Here is a 9,831-nt window from a genome sequence, read left to right on the forward strand (position 1 = left end):
ATGAATAAACTTAGAATAATGGGTCCTACATCGTGTGCCAAAGCCCCTTACTCAATGACATCTGAAACTTACAAGATGAAAAACGTTTTAGTTATTTCTTTAATTTGTCAGTCCCCTGTACAACACAATCCTGTAGGCAGTGTGAGAGAGTGTCAAACACGTCTTTGTCTACAGATATGTCAACAAAAGGGAAAAGGCTCAGGTAAAAAAACTAATACTATAGTGTATGATTTGATACTGATGTGTATAGAAAGACTTTTTTTTATTATATTATATTGTGAAGTAGATAGATAATCTGGAAACCATCCCAGCTACCATAGGATGAGGATACCAACCAAATTCTGATTAACTTGGAGCATTTGGAGAATTTTCTTGGGAAAACAAGTGTGAACAACAGCTAATTCCCTTTATCCAGAGAACAACAGTAATTATTGCAGAACATGATTAGGGGCAAAATAAGGACAATATGGTTGCTATGTAAATAGAGAAAGTTGTTGAATAGTTGAACTCTGAAAATATCATGGAAGTGAAACAAGTGTTAGTGATTGTTTCAAACTGTGGTGCAAATAGATAAGATATTTTACTTTAAAGTATCGCAACAACCAATATAAAGTGTTGAATTCCATTGCCAAATGTCTGAGCAATCATCCAGCAAAGAGCAGCGCAGGACCACATGCTGGGAAATCTGTCCTGAAAATACAGACCAGAAGTGATCTGTTAATTGAAATGGGAACAGAAGTGATGAGGTGACATGATGACACCTTTATGATCTGATTTCCTGTCTGTCGCTCAGTCGTGGCTCTTAACGAGACCACAGAGGGAATGGGTGAAGAGGAGAGATCCTGGGTGAATGACATTGTTGTACAGTTAATTATGTCGTCCTTTTGGGTGAATTAAGGCTCAATTAGTGAAGTGACAAAGTATTCATTGTCAAACTGTGGCTGCCATCGTCACTTTATTAAATACCAAGGTCTGTACAGCCTCCTGTAGTGTCATCCAGCTGTCCTGAAATACGTCGTGTCTTTGTGAACCTTTTGGTCACACTTTGGTCAAAGGTGTTGATAAAATTCTGCTCTTAGTGGAAGTTTTTGTATGAGACTTTGTTATTATGGAAAAATGAAAAATATTCTAACATGTATAAGCAGGCTGTGTATAATATTAGTCAGATGAAGCTGTTCAAAATAGAACAATTTTTTACATTCCCACCTATCATATAACACATTTTATACACAAAAAGATGAGTAGTGCATTATTATAGTGCATTTCAATGCACTATAATAATGCACTACTCATCTGCAAAGTCACCCGAGTCCAGATACAGGCCATATATGGCCTGTATCTGGACTCGGATACTCACCTATCACCTACCTGCCTGCCCTCCTGGAGTCCTTTGCTCTCTGGACTCAGTAACAGAAGTGGTTGGTTTTTCTGGCCCAAACACCCACAAAGCTTGCCTAGCTGCCTCCTCCTGAAATTTTCCCTCCTCAACTCACAAGTACACAATCCTCATATCTACAACATTCATGGATCTCTGGAAGCTTGGAATTAACTCTGCTCTCCTCTAACATAGTGCTATCCCTCCCATATACAGGTAACAATACCAGCAATGAAATTCTTAGGCCCCTCAATATTGTACAGAGAAGAGTAAAACTGCACATAAGTAACACTAAATAAAAATAAGATAAACTATATAAATAAAGGAAATATATCCTCCTCGATATTTCAGCAGCTCAGTTGGTTGATGGTTTGTGGGTAGAAACTGTCCCTGAAGAGTGTATGGCTGGGGTGGCTGGGATCAGACAGGGTCCTCTGGGCCTTCCTCCTACAGCGCTGTTTGTAAAGGTCTGGATGGCTGGCAGTTCAGACCTGGTGATTCGTTGTGCTGATTTGACCACCCTCCATAGAGCTTTGTGGTCCAGAGCATTACAACTTCCTACCAGGTCATGATGTAGTCAGAAGGAATACTCTTGATGGTGCATCGACAGAAGTTGGCGAGTATTCTGCGGTCCATGCCAACCTCCTTAGCTGCCACAGAAGGAAGAACCGCTGTCTCGTTGCTTTTGTGATCACATTTGTGATGTCGGCAGCTCAGATCCTCACTTATGTTAATAACCAGCAACCTGAAGTATCTGACTCTCTCCACCTCTGTCCCCTCCATGTAAATGGGAGTATGCCCTGCAGTCTCCTGTAGTCCACAGGGAGCTCTTTGGTCTTTCTGACATCCAGACACCGTGATGTCAAGTCTCTCATCTCTGTTCTGTAAGTGGGCGTCGTGCTTCCTGCCAGTCGAAAACATCATACAGCTCATTCAGTGCCTTCATGGCTTTGCCATGGAGGGGAATATAAACAGTGGAACAGAACACAGTTTTAAACTCTCTAGGCAGATAAAATGGTCTGCATCTGATCATGAGGTGTTCAAGATTAGGAGAGCACCCTGATAAAACTGTTTGTACATCCACACACCACCACTTCTTAGTCATTATGCATACACCACCTCCCCTGCACTTACCAGAGACCTTTGTCCAGTCCTGGTGGTTAATGGAAAGACCCACAAGGACAATAGCTGAGTCAGGAACTGAGGAATCAAGCCACGTCTCCGTAAAAATAAAGAAATTACAGTCTTTAACAATCCCAGTGCAAAGTCACCCTGGCCCACAGTTCATCCAGTTTGTTTTCCAAAGTTTGGACGTTAGCAAGAAGAATGCTGGTAATTGGGGAATGGTGTTGTCATTCTCTGGCTCATTTCCCCTTTTCCTCCAGGGTAGTTTCCACTCTGGTAAGGTAAGGCACCTCCATTCATTAAAAAGTATGTTGGTGCGGTCCCAGATTGTGAATGCTGTCAAATGTCTAAAAAGAGTTTGTCTGTCATAGATTATCAGTGCACTGCATGTTACAAAAAAACCTAGAAAATAGTGTTAAAAACACACAAAACATGCAAAATTGAGGTGGATGCCGAGCAACAGCAGCCATCCTCACTGCCGCAATCTTCTTTAGATCCCGAAGTGTAACAACATTTGGGAGAAATTTTAAAGTTTAAGAATTTCTTTAACATGGAAACAATATTTTGCATTTAAAAAAAGTTGATTTGTATATTTTTTAAAAATGCCATACTGCCACATACATAGTCAGCATGTGGGTACTGTTGGAATTAAATAATTCCATTAGTCAGTGATACAGCAGCGACAGCAGGATTCTCAAAAACATCTTAATCTTTGCCACACATAAATATCCAGCTTCCAGTAGATGTTTTAGACAGAAATATTTTATTTGTTTCCCAGGCTGTCACAAATCATTTTTTTTACTAAAAAATAAATCAGCTCAGTGTTATTCAGGTTTCTCATTAAAGCATTACCAGCTATAACTATATGGGATTTATTTCAAACTTGTTCTTATTTAACTGTCTACTGTCTTGTAAAATGCACTGTATTTCAGCAAGAAAGGCAACTAAATGTAATAAACATCAAGACAATGAGAGAAATTAAGTCTGGAGGGTTGTGACATAGATGATATTCTAGATATGTTAAGTTTTATGTGAGTCATGGTTTACAGAACGATAGGAAGAAGACCCAGTTTCATGGAATATCTCTGTTTGTTTGGAATGAATTGTATAAACGGAGGAATAAGAATAAAAATACACGTGGGTGTGTGCTGGCTAGCACTCTCAGTCATAGCGCAGCTGTTCATTAGAAAAGTGTGAGTTTTTCTAATGAACAACACAGATGATTATAGCAGCCATCTCTGGCTCATTAAAGATGGAAAAGAACAGCCAGGCAAATATACCTGTCTACCTGTTTGTGATCATGAAGCTGTTGTTAATTATAAAAGACAATAAAAACATGATAAACAAGCAGAATAATACAAGCAGCTACAACATGTCAGTCAGAATCACTGACCCGTATGCCAGATTCTTCTTCTGCAGCCAGTCTAGCTCTATATAGAAGAATTGAGTGATACACACACCCAGCAAATAGAGAACAGCTGTTCATTAGAAAGGTGTTAACTAAAATAATAATCAACACAAAAAATAACAACTACATAAACAGCCATCTCATTACCAGAATCCACTTCTGCCTGTTATTGTCTCTAACATTCAAATGCCTGCATCCAAAATAAAATGTTAGTGAGTTGGTCGATCCACCACTTCTACAACTAAAGTTTTTTATGGAAGCAGAGGAAATAGATGAATGAATGAATGAATGAATGAATGAATAGAGGAGTTAGGGTCCAACAGGGTGCATTTTTTTGGTTTTTGATCTTGGCAGTATTTGTGTGTATGCACATGTGTGTAATTACTTCTATCTTTAGACACAATAGTGTGAAAAGTTTTGAATTAATTCTGATAAAACTTTGTAGGGGTGTAGAGTGGGGTCATGTTAACAATCTGTTCAAATTTGAGTTACATCCATGAAGGTCGTCAAGATCAACTTAATGATTGGCTGATAATTGACAGAAGGCTTAGAAACTACAACTCTTGCAAACACGCTGTGCATTTTTAAGATATATTGTCACGGCCTGGAGGTTCAGCTGGTCGCTGATCAGCTGTTTCTCTCTATCTCTCTAGTTCGCTCGCTCGCTCGCTCGCTCTCTCTCTCTCTCGCTCTCTCGCCAGGGCAGAACTCATTATGGGTTCACGCCCTTGGCCCACACCCTCGGAGGAGGAAACACCTCTGCCTCATCAGTGTGGATGGCATTTAAGCCAGGAAGCAACGGCTGTTCTTCGCTGGATCGTTGTGAGAATCGCCCTCTGGACTGTTTTCCCTGGTGTTCCCTGAGTGACGAGTGTTCGAGTGGATTCGTGTTTGGATTGTTTGGAGAGAGACGAGAGTGTTCACCTGGATTTCCCCCGCAGCCCTGCCCCTCTCACCTTTGTAGATAGCACTGCCCCGCACCTTTTGTATATACACTCATTGGACATTGTTCATTAATAAATTCCCTTGTGTGCATCAATCCCCGGAGTCCAGTGTGTGAGTCCACCTTGTACACCGTGACATATATAGAAAGTACCATGTAATATTTGACCTCTGACCTCTCCATCAAGGTCGATAAATTGATTTGAAGGTCAAAGTGATAATAATGCTCTATAGAGCTATTTAAAACTATGTTTCGGCCATTGTTTGTGTTGACAACATGTAGGCATATAGATTTAAAGATCTCTACCTACTTACAAGGACAACTATTCCTCAATGAATTTAACGTGAACTGAGTCACCTACACCTGCCTCACACAGCCCACCGTATACACTGTGCCTCAAACTCAACCACACATACGCTCTAAATACAATCAACTGCAAACTACTAGTGCATAAAAACACACTGAAGTGGAAAAAGACATCTCATCCTCACTTCAGCTGTGTGACATACACACAGATATGGTCACAGTCTGCTCAGCACCTGCTTCCCTCTCGTGGCCTGGTGGCACACTCAGTTATGTGTGTGTGTGTGCGTGTGTGTCAGTGCTTGTGTGTGATTGATGATGGGTTGCATCTTGCTGTGCTCTGAAGCACTTCGTTGATTTAAACTGCTGAACCAGCAAGATCCTGTGTGTGTGTGTGTGTGTGTGTGTGTGTGTGTGTGTGTGTGTGTGTGTGAGAGAGAGAGAGAGACATAGTGAATCTAAGCCAAAGAAACACAGCTGGTTAACAGAAGTTTCCCGGCAGATGTTTCCTAAATAAAGCTTGGTGTAATTCAAAAGCCATCCAGTCAGCCAATCTTTTAGCAGGTTCTGACACATTTTCAGGCCACAGTACATGTTTTAAATAGTACCGCACAGTTTAGTTAAGCTGTAACTAAATTTGTATCAGTATCAAATCTAATTAAACATTAAAGGATAATTTTGCTACATTTCATTCTACAAAGCCAATTATCAAGACCATCACAGATTGCTCCTGTAGCTGCTCTGTCACACCTCTATCACAGCTGCTTTGATCACACAACCAGGGATTGTTCGGCCTAGATGAGCAGGTATACACAGAAACTATGCTTTTTTTACATGCAAACCTGTGCTACTATGATACAAAGAGCATATTCCGACCTTTCCCCATTAAAATTCAACACACTACACTACAAAACCAACAACACTGTCTTCAGGTCAGCTGACATAGACTACTACACAAGAGTGAAAGTTGACTTGAAGAGAGGGAAAAGGGTCCTAAAAGAACAAGACTGATGGATTGGGCTACAGCAATAACCAATAATAAAGGCAGCACCAACAACGCTGTAAAAAGTGACATGGAGGAACCAAATAATTTATTTGCATGATTTGAAGCTAATGAAGTCACTTGCTCCAGTATGTGACATGTGTGCTAAGCTTAGTCAATCCTAGGAAGGCAGCTGGACCCAACAGAGTTCCAAGTAAAGTACTCCAAGCATGTGCTAACTAGCTTCTTCACAAAAACCTTCAACATCTTCCTGCCACTAGTCACTGTACCATTGTACCTTAAGTCATCCACCCCTGCAACCACTGCTCCAAAAAAAAACCAATGCATCTGAACAATTGTAAAGCCATTGCACTTACACCGGTGATCACGAAGTGCTTTGAGAAACTGGTCTTGCATTACAACTACATTAAAACTACCTTGCCTCCCACATTTGACTCACATCAGTTTGTTTACAGGTAACAGATACACAGAAAATGCCATTGCTATAGCAATTCACATGATACTAAATCACATAGAACACAGGGGGAGCTCTGAGAGGATGCTTTCAGTACTACAGTCCCATACATCCTAATCGGCTGACTACAAGACATAGGCCTCTCCATGTCCATTTACATTTGCCTGATTAAAGACTTTCTCAGGAGCTGTCCACAGAAAGTCAAAATAGAACCTCATGTCGTGGTCCTTGGTCTTTGAACCAGCATACTGAGTTTTGGGATGTTTTGTGTTTGTGTGAGCTCCCCTCACAGCTTTGGGGTTTGCCAGTCCTTAGTGGGAGAGGAGAGGTCAAGTTGAGCTGAGTAGGACCCAAATGCAGGACTTGGAAGGTGTAAAAATCAAAAAATGCTTTATTGCTAAACTTAAACAAAAATACAAAGATAAGCTAGTCAGGAGCAAAAATCTTAAACAATAACTATTTACATTAAAACATGACTAAAGGGCACACAACTAAAAGGGGGAAACAAAAAAGAGAAGAGGGAAACTGAGGACTTACAAACAGAAGGCAAACAGCTGGGGAAAACAAGACACAGGTGAAAAGAATCTAACTGGACAGAGGAAACAAAACTCGACACAACACACAGAAGTTGAGGGACAATCAGTATAAAACAGGAAGTAAGAAACATTGAGACCAGGACTATGACATATACAAATCATGAGTCCAGCCCACTACTCTTTTACACTCATGACTGCATACCAATCTACTTCTCTCACTCCATATTTAAATTTGCTGACAACACACCCACCACTGAGCTCGTCACAGGTGAAGGTGAGTCTACATACCGGGATGAGATAAAAAAAAAACACAAAACAAACAAACAAAAAGACTGTCAGGATCACGCTCATTATATAACATGACACTAAACACTACAAAAACAATAATTAGTTCTAGACAGCAGGTGGAAATCAGACACTAATCTGGCCCCTCCGTGCATGAATATGGGATCATTCTGGGGCTATCGTATATGAAAATCTCACCAGGTTGGCCAATACAACTCCAACTGTAAGAGGCCACAGCAACGACTGTGATTTCCTGAAATCCAAGAAACAGAGCTCAGAGAGGAAATTTCTGGTAGCCCTCTGCCAGGCAACCACCAAAAGCCTGCTTACATACTGCATGTTGGTGTGGTATGCAGGCTGCTGAGAAAATCACTAGATGCCCACTGTGTCAGCAGGGCTACCAACGTCACAGAGGATGTTAAAGTGAATTGTTAAATGTTGTTATTTTTATGCTTACCATCTCTACATTGTTTTAACTCTGTGATTGTGATGAAAGGAATTCTTTTATCCCCTCCCCAGCCTCTCGAGGTTCTGGGGGGGATGTAGTGTTTTATTGCAGATACATTCTATCTGGAAGATCTGTTTCTTGTGATGTTGTTTCCTGCTTTTATGACCCTCTTGGTCAGCAGGAGGCCACACACACACACACACACATTCTCACATGCATACAGATTTTTACACATACACACATAGTGCCTTGTCTTAGAACCATTTGGGGGGTTTTATGGTGGGCGTTGTTTTGCTGTGATGTGTAATGTGTGAACTGTTTTCCCAGTAAAAGGCAGCAATCGGAGGCCAAATTTGGGGTCATTTTGTGGTAGATACCAACGAAGCCTCCCTTGCAAGTACATCGATCGATCGCTGACTGACTTGTTTTCTTCATGATGAATAAGTCTCTAAACCAGCGGGGCTTGTGGAAACACAGACCCAACAGAGGACTTTACATACGTCAGTTGTCATCTCTTTGACCTGTTGCCCTCTGTCAGTAAATGAACTGCAAAAATTGTTGTCATTGACAAGTACTTATTGCAATAGAGTTAAAGCTTGTTTGTCAGATTCACTTCCGTTACATTACATTAACTTCAAATCTATTGCTGTGGTCTACAGAGGACACAGCCACGATAAAAAAGAAGTGGCTTTTGGGCCAGCCAGAGCCCAGACTTGAACATCTCTGGAGAGATATCTACTGACGCCTTATCCAATGTGATGGAGCCTGTACACTGTAATTCTGTATGAACACTATCTCTTAATTAACAGGTGGGCCAATCTCAACAAAACTTTGCATGAGCATCATCACACATACAGCAATCATTACCCTCATGTTTCTTAAAGAAACCATTTATGAGAGATCCCAGTTCTTTGGATTCATATTCATCCCCCTGCGAATGAGAAGTTATGTCCTTGTTTCATGTGTCACATTCAACTTGTGTCGCCCTTTATAACTTAACAGTCACAAAAATTTGAATGAATAATGTCTGTAGACCAGAATCAGCTAACAGAAAGTGAGCAGTTTATTGAGGCTGACTGATATCCTGACAATAGCAATGCAAAAGGGAGCTAAAACCTCAACTAACAAACCAAAACCGGGAAAAACACCAAGACCATACAAACTGAGAGACACGAGGGAAAGCAAACAGACATTTCAACAAGGGACAAGAGGGGAACAAATGAGACATAACAAGACAGGAGATGTCATGAAACGCTGTGCGGCAGGCAGGAGTTGGACCCAAAATGCAGGCACGAAGTTTAAACACAAAGAACTCAGCTTTATTCGCTGGCAGGAGAAAGTCATGCAAAGCAAACTAAACTGGAAACTCACAAACTAAACTCACAGAGAGACACAGGGAGCTCCACACAGCATGAGGGACGACACAACACCGACTCAGAGAAACACAGGGTTTAAATACACTGGGGAGTAACGAGGGGAATGAGACACAGAAGGAGAGCACAGCTGGGAGAAATCAGGACTGACGAGACAAGCAAAGCAGGACACATTCACATAAGACACGGACCTTCAAAGTAAAACAGGAAGGATCACACAGACACGCGAACTTGACACAGTGGAGACAGCAACTAAGAAACACAGAGACATAAACCATAAGGCAGAGGACTCTAAGAACCGAAAGACACAGAGGGGAACTCAAACATGCAGACACAGACTTACACAGAACAGAGGGGACACAGAGAAACATGAAGGGCAAGGGATCGAAACTAGAAACCATAGAATAACTCACACAAGTACAATAATACAAACATCACAAGGAACTAAAAACGCTGGGTCAGGGGACCCAGGACCCTGACAGGAGAAGCAAAACTGACTGTCAAAATAAGGCAGGAAACATGCAAACGCAGAGGCAGAGACCCAGAGACCAAAGATAACAGATGCATGATAGACAGAG

This window comes from Maylandia zebra, linkage group LG7 (assembly GCF_041146795.1).
Source record: "Maylandia zebra isolate NMK-2024a linkage group LG7, Mzebra_GT3a, whole genome shotgun sequence".
Classification (NCBI taxonomy): Eukaryota; Metazoa; Chordata; class Actinopteri; order Cichliformes; family Cichlidae; genus Maylandia; species Maylandia zebra.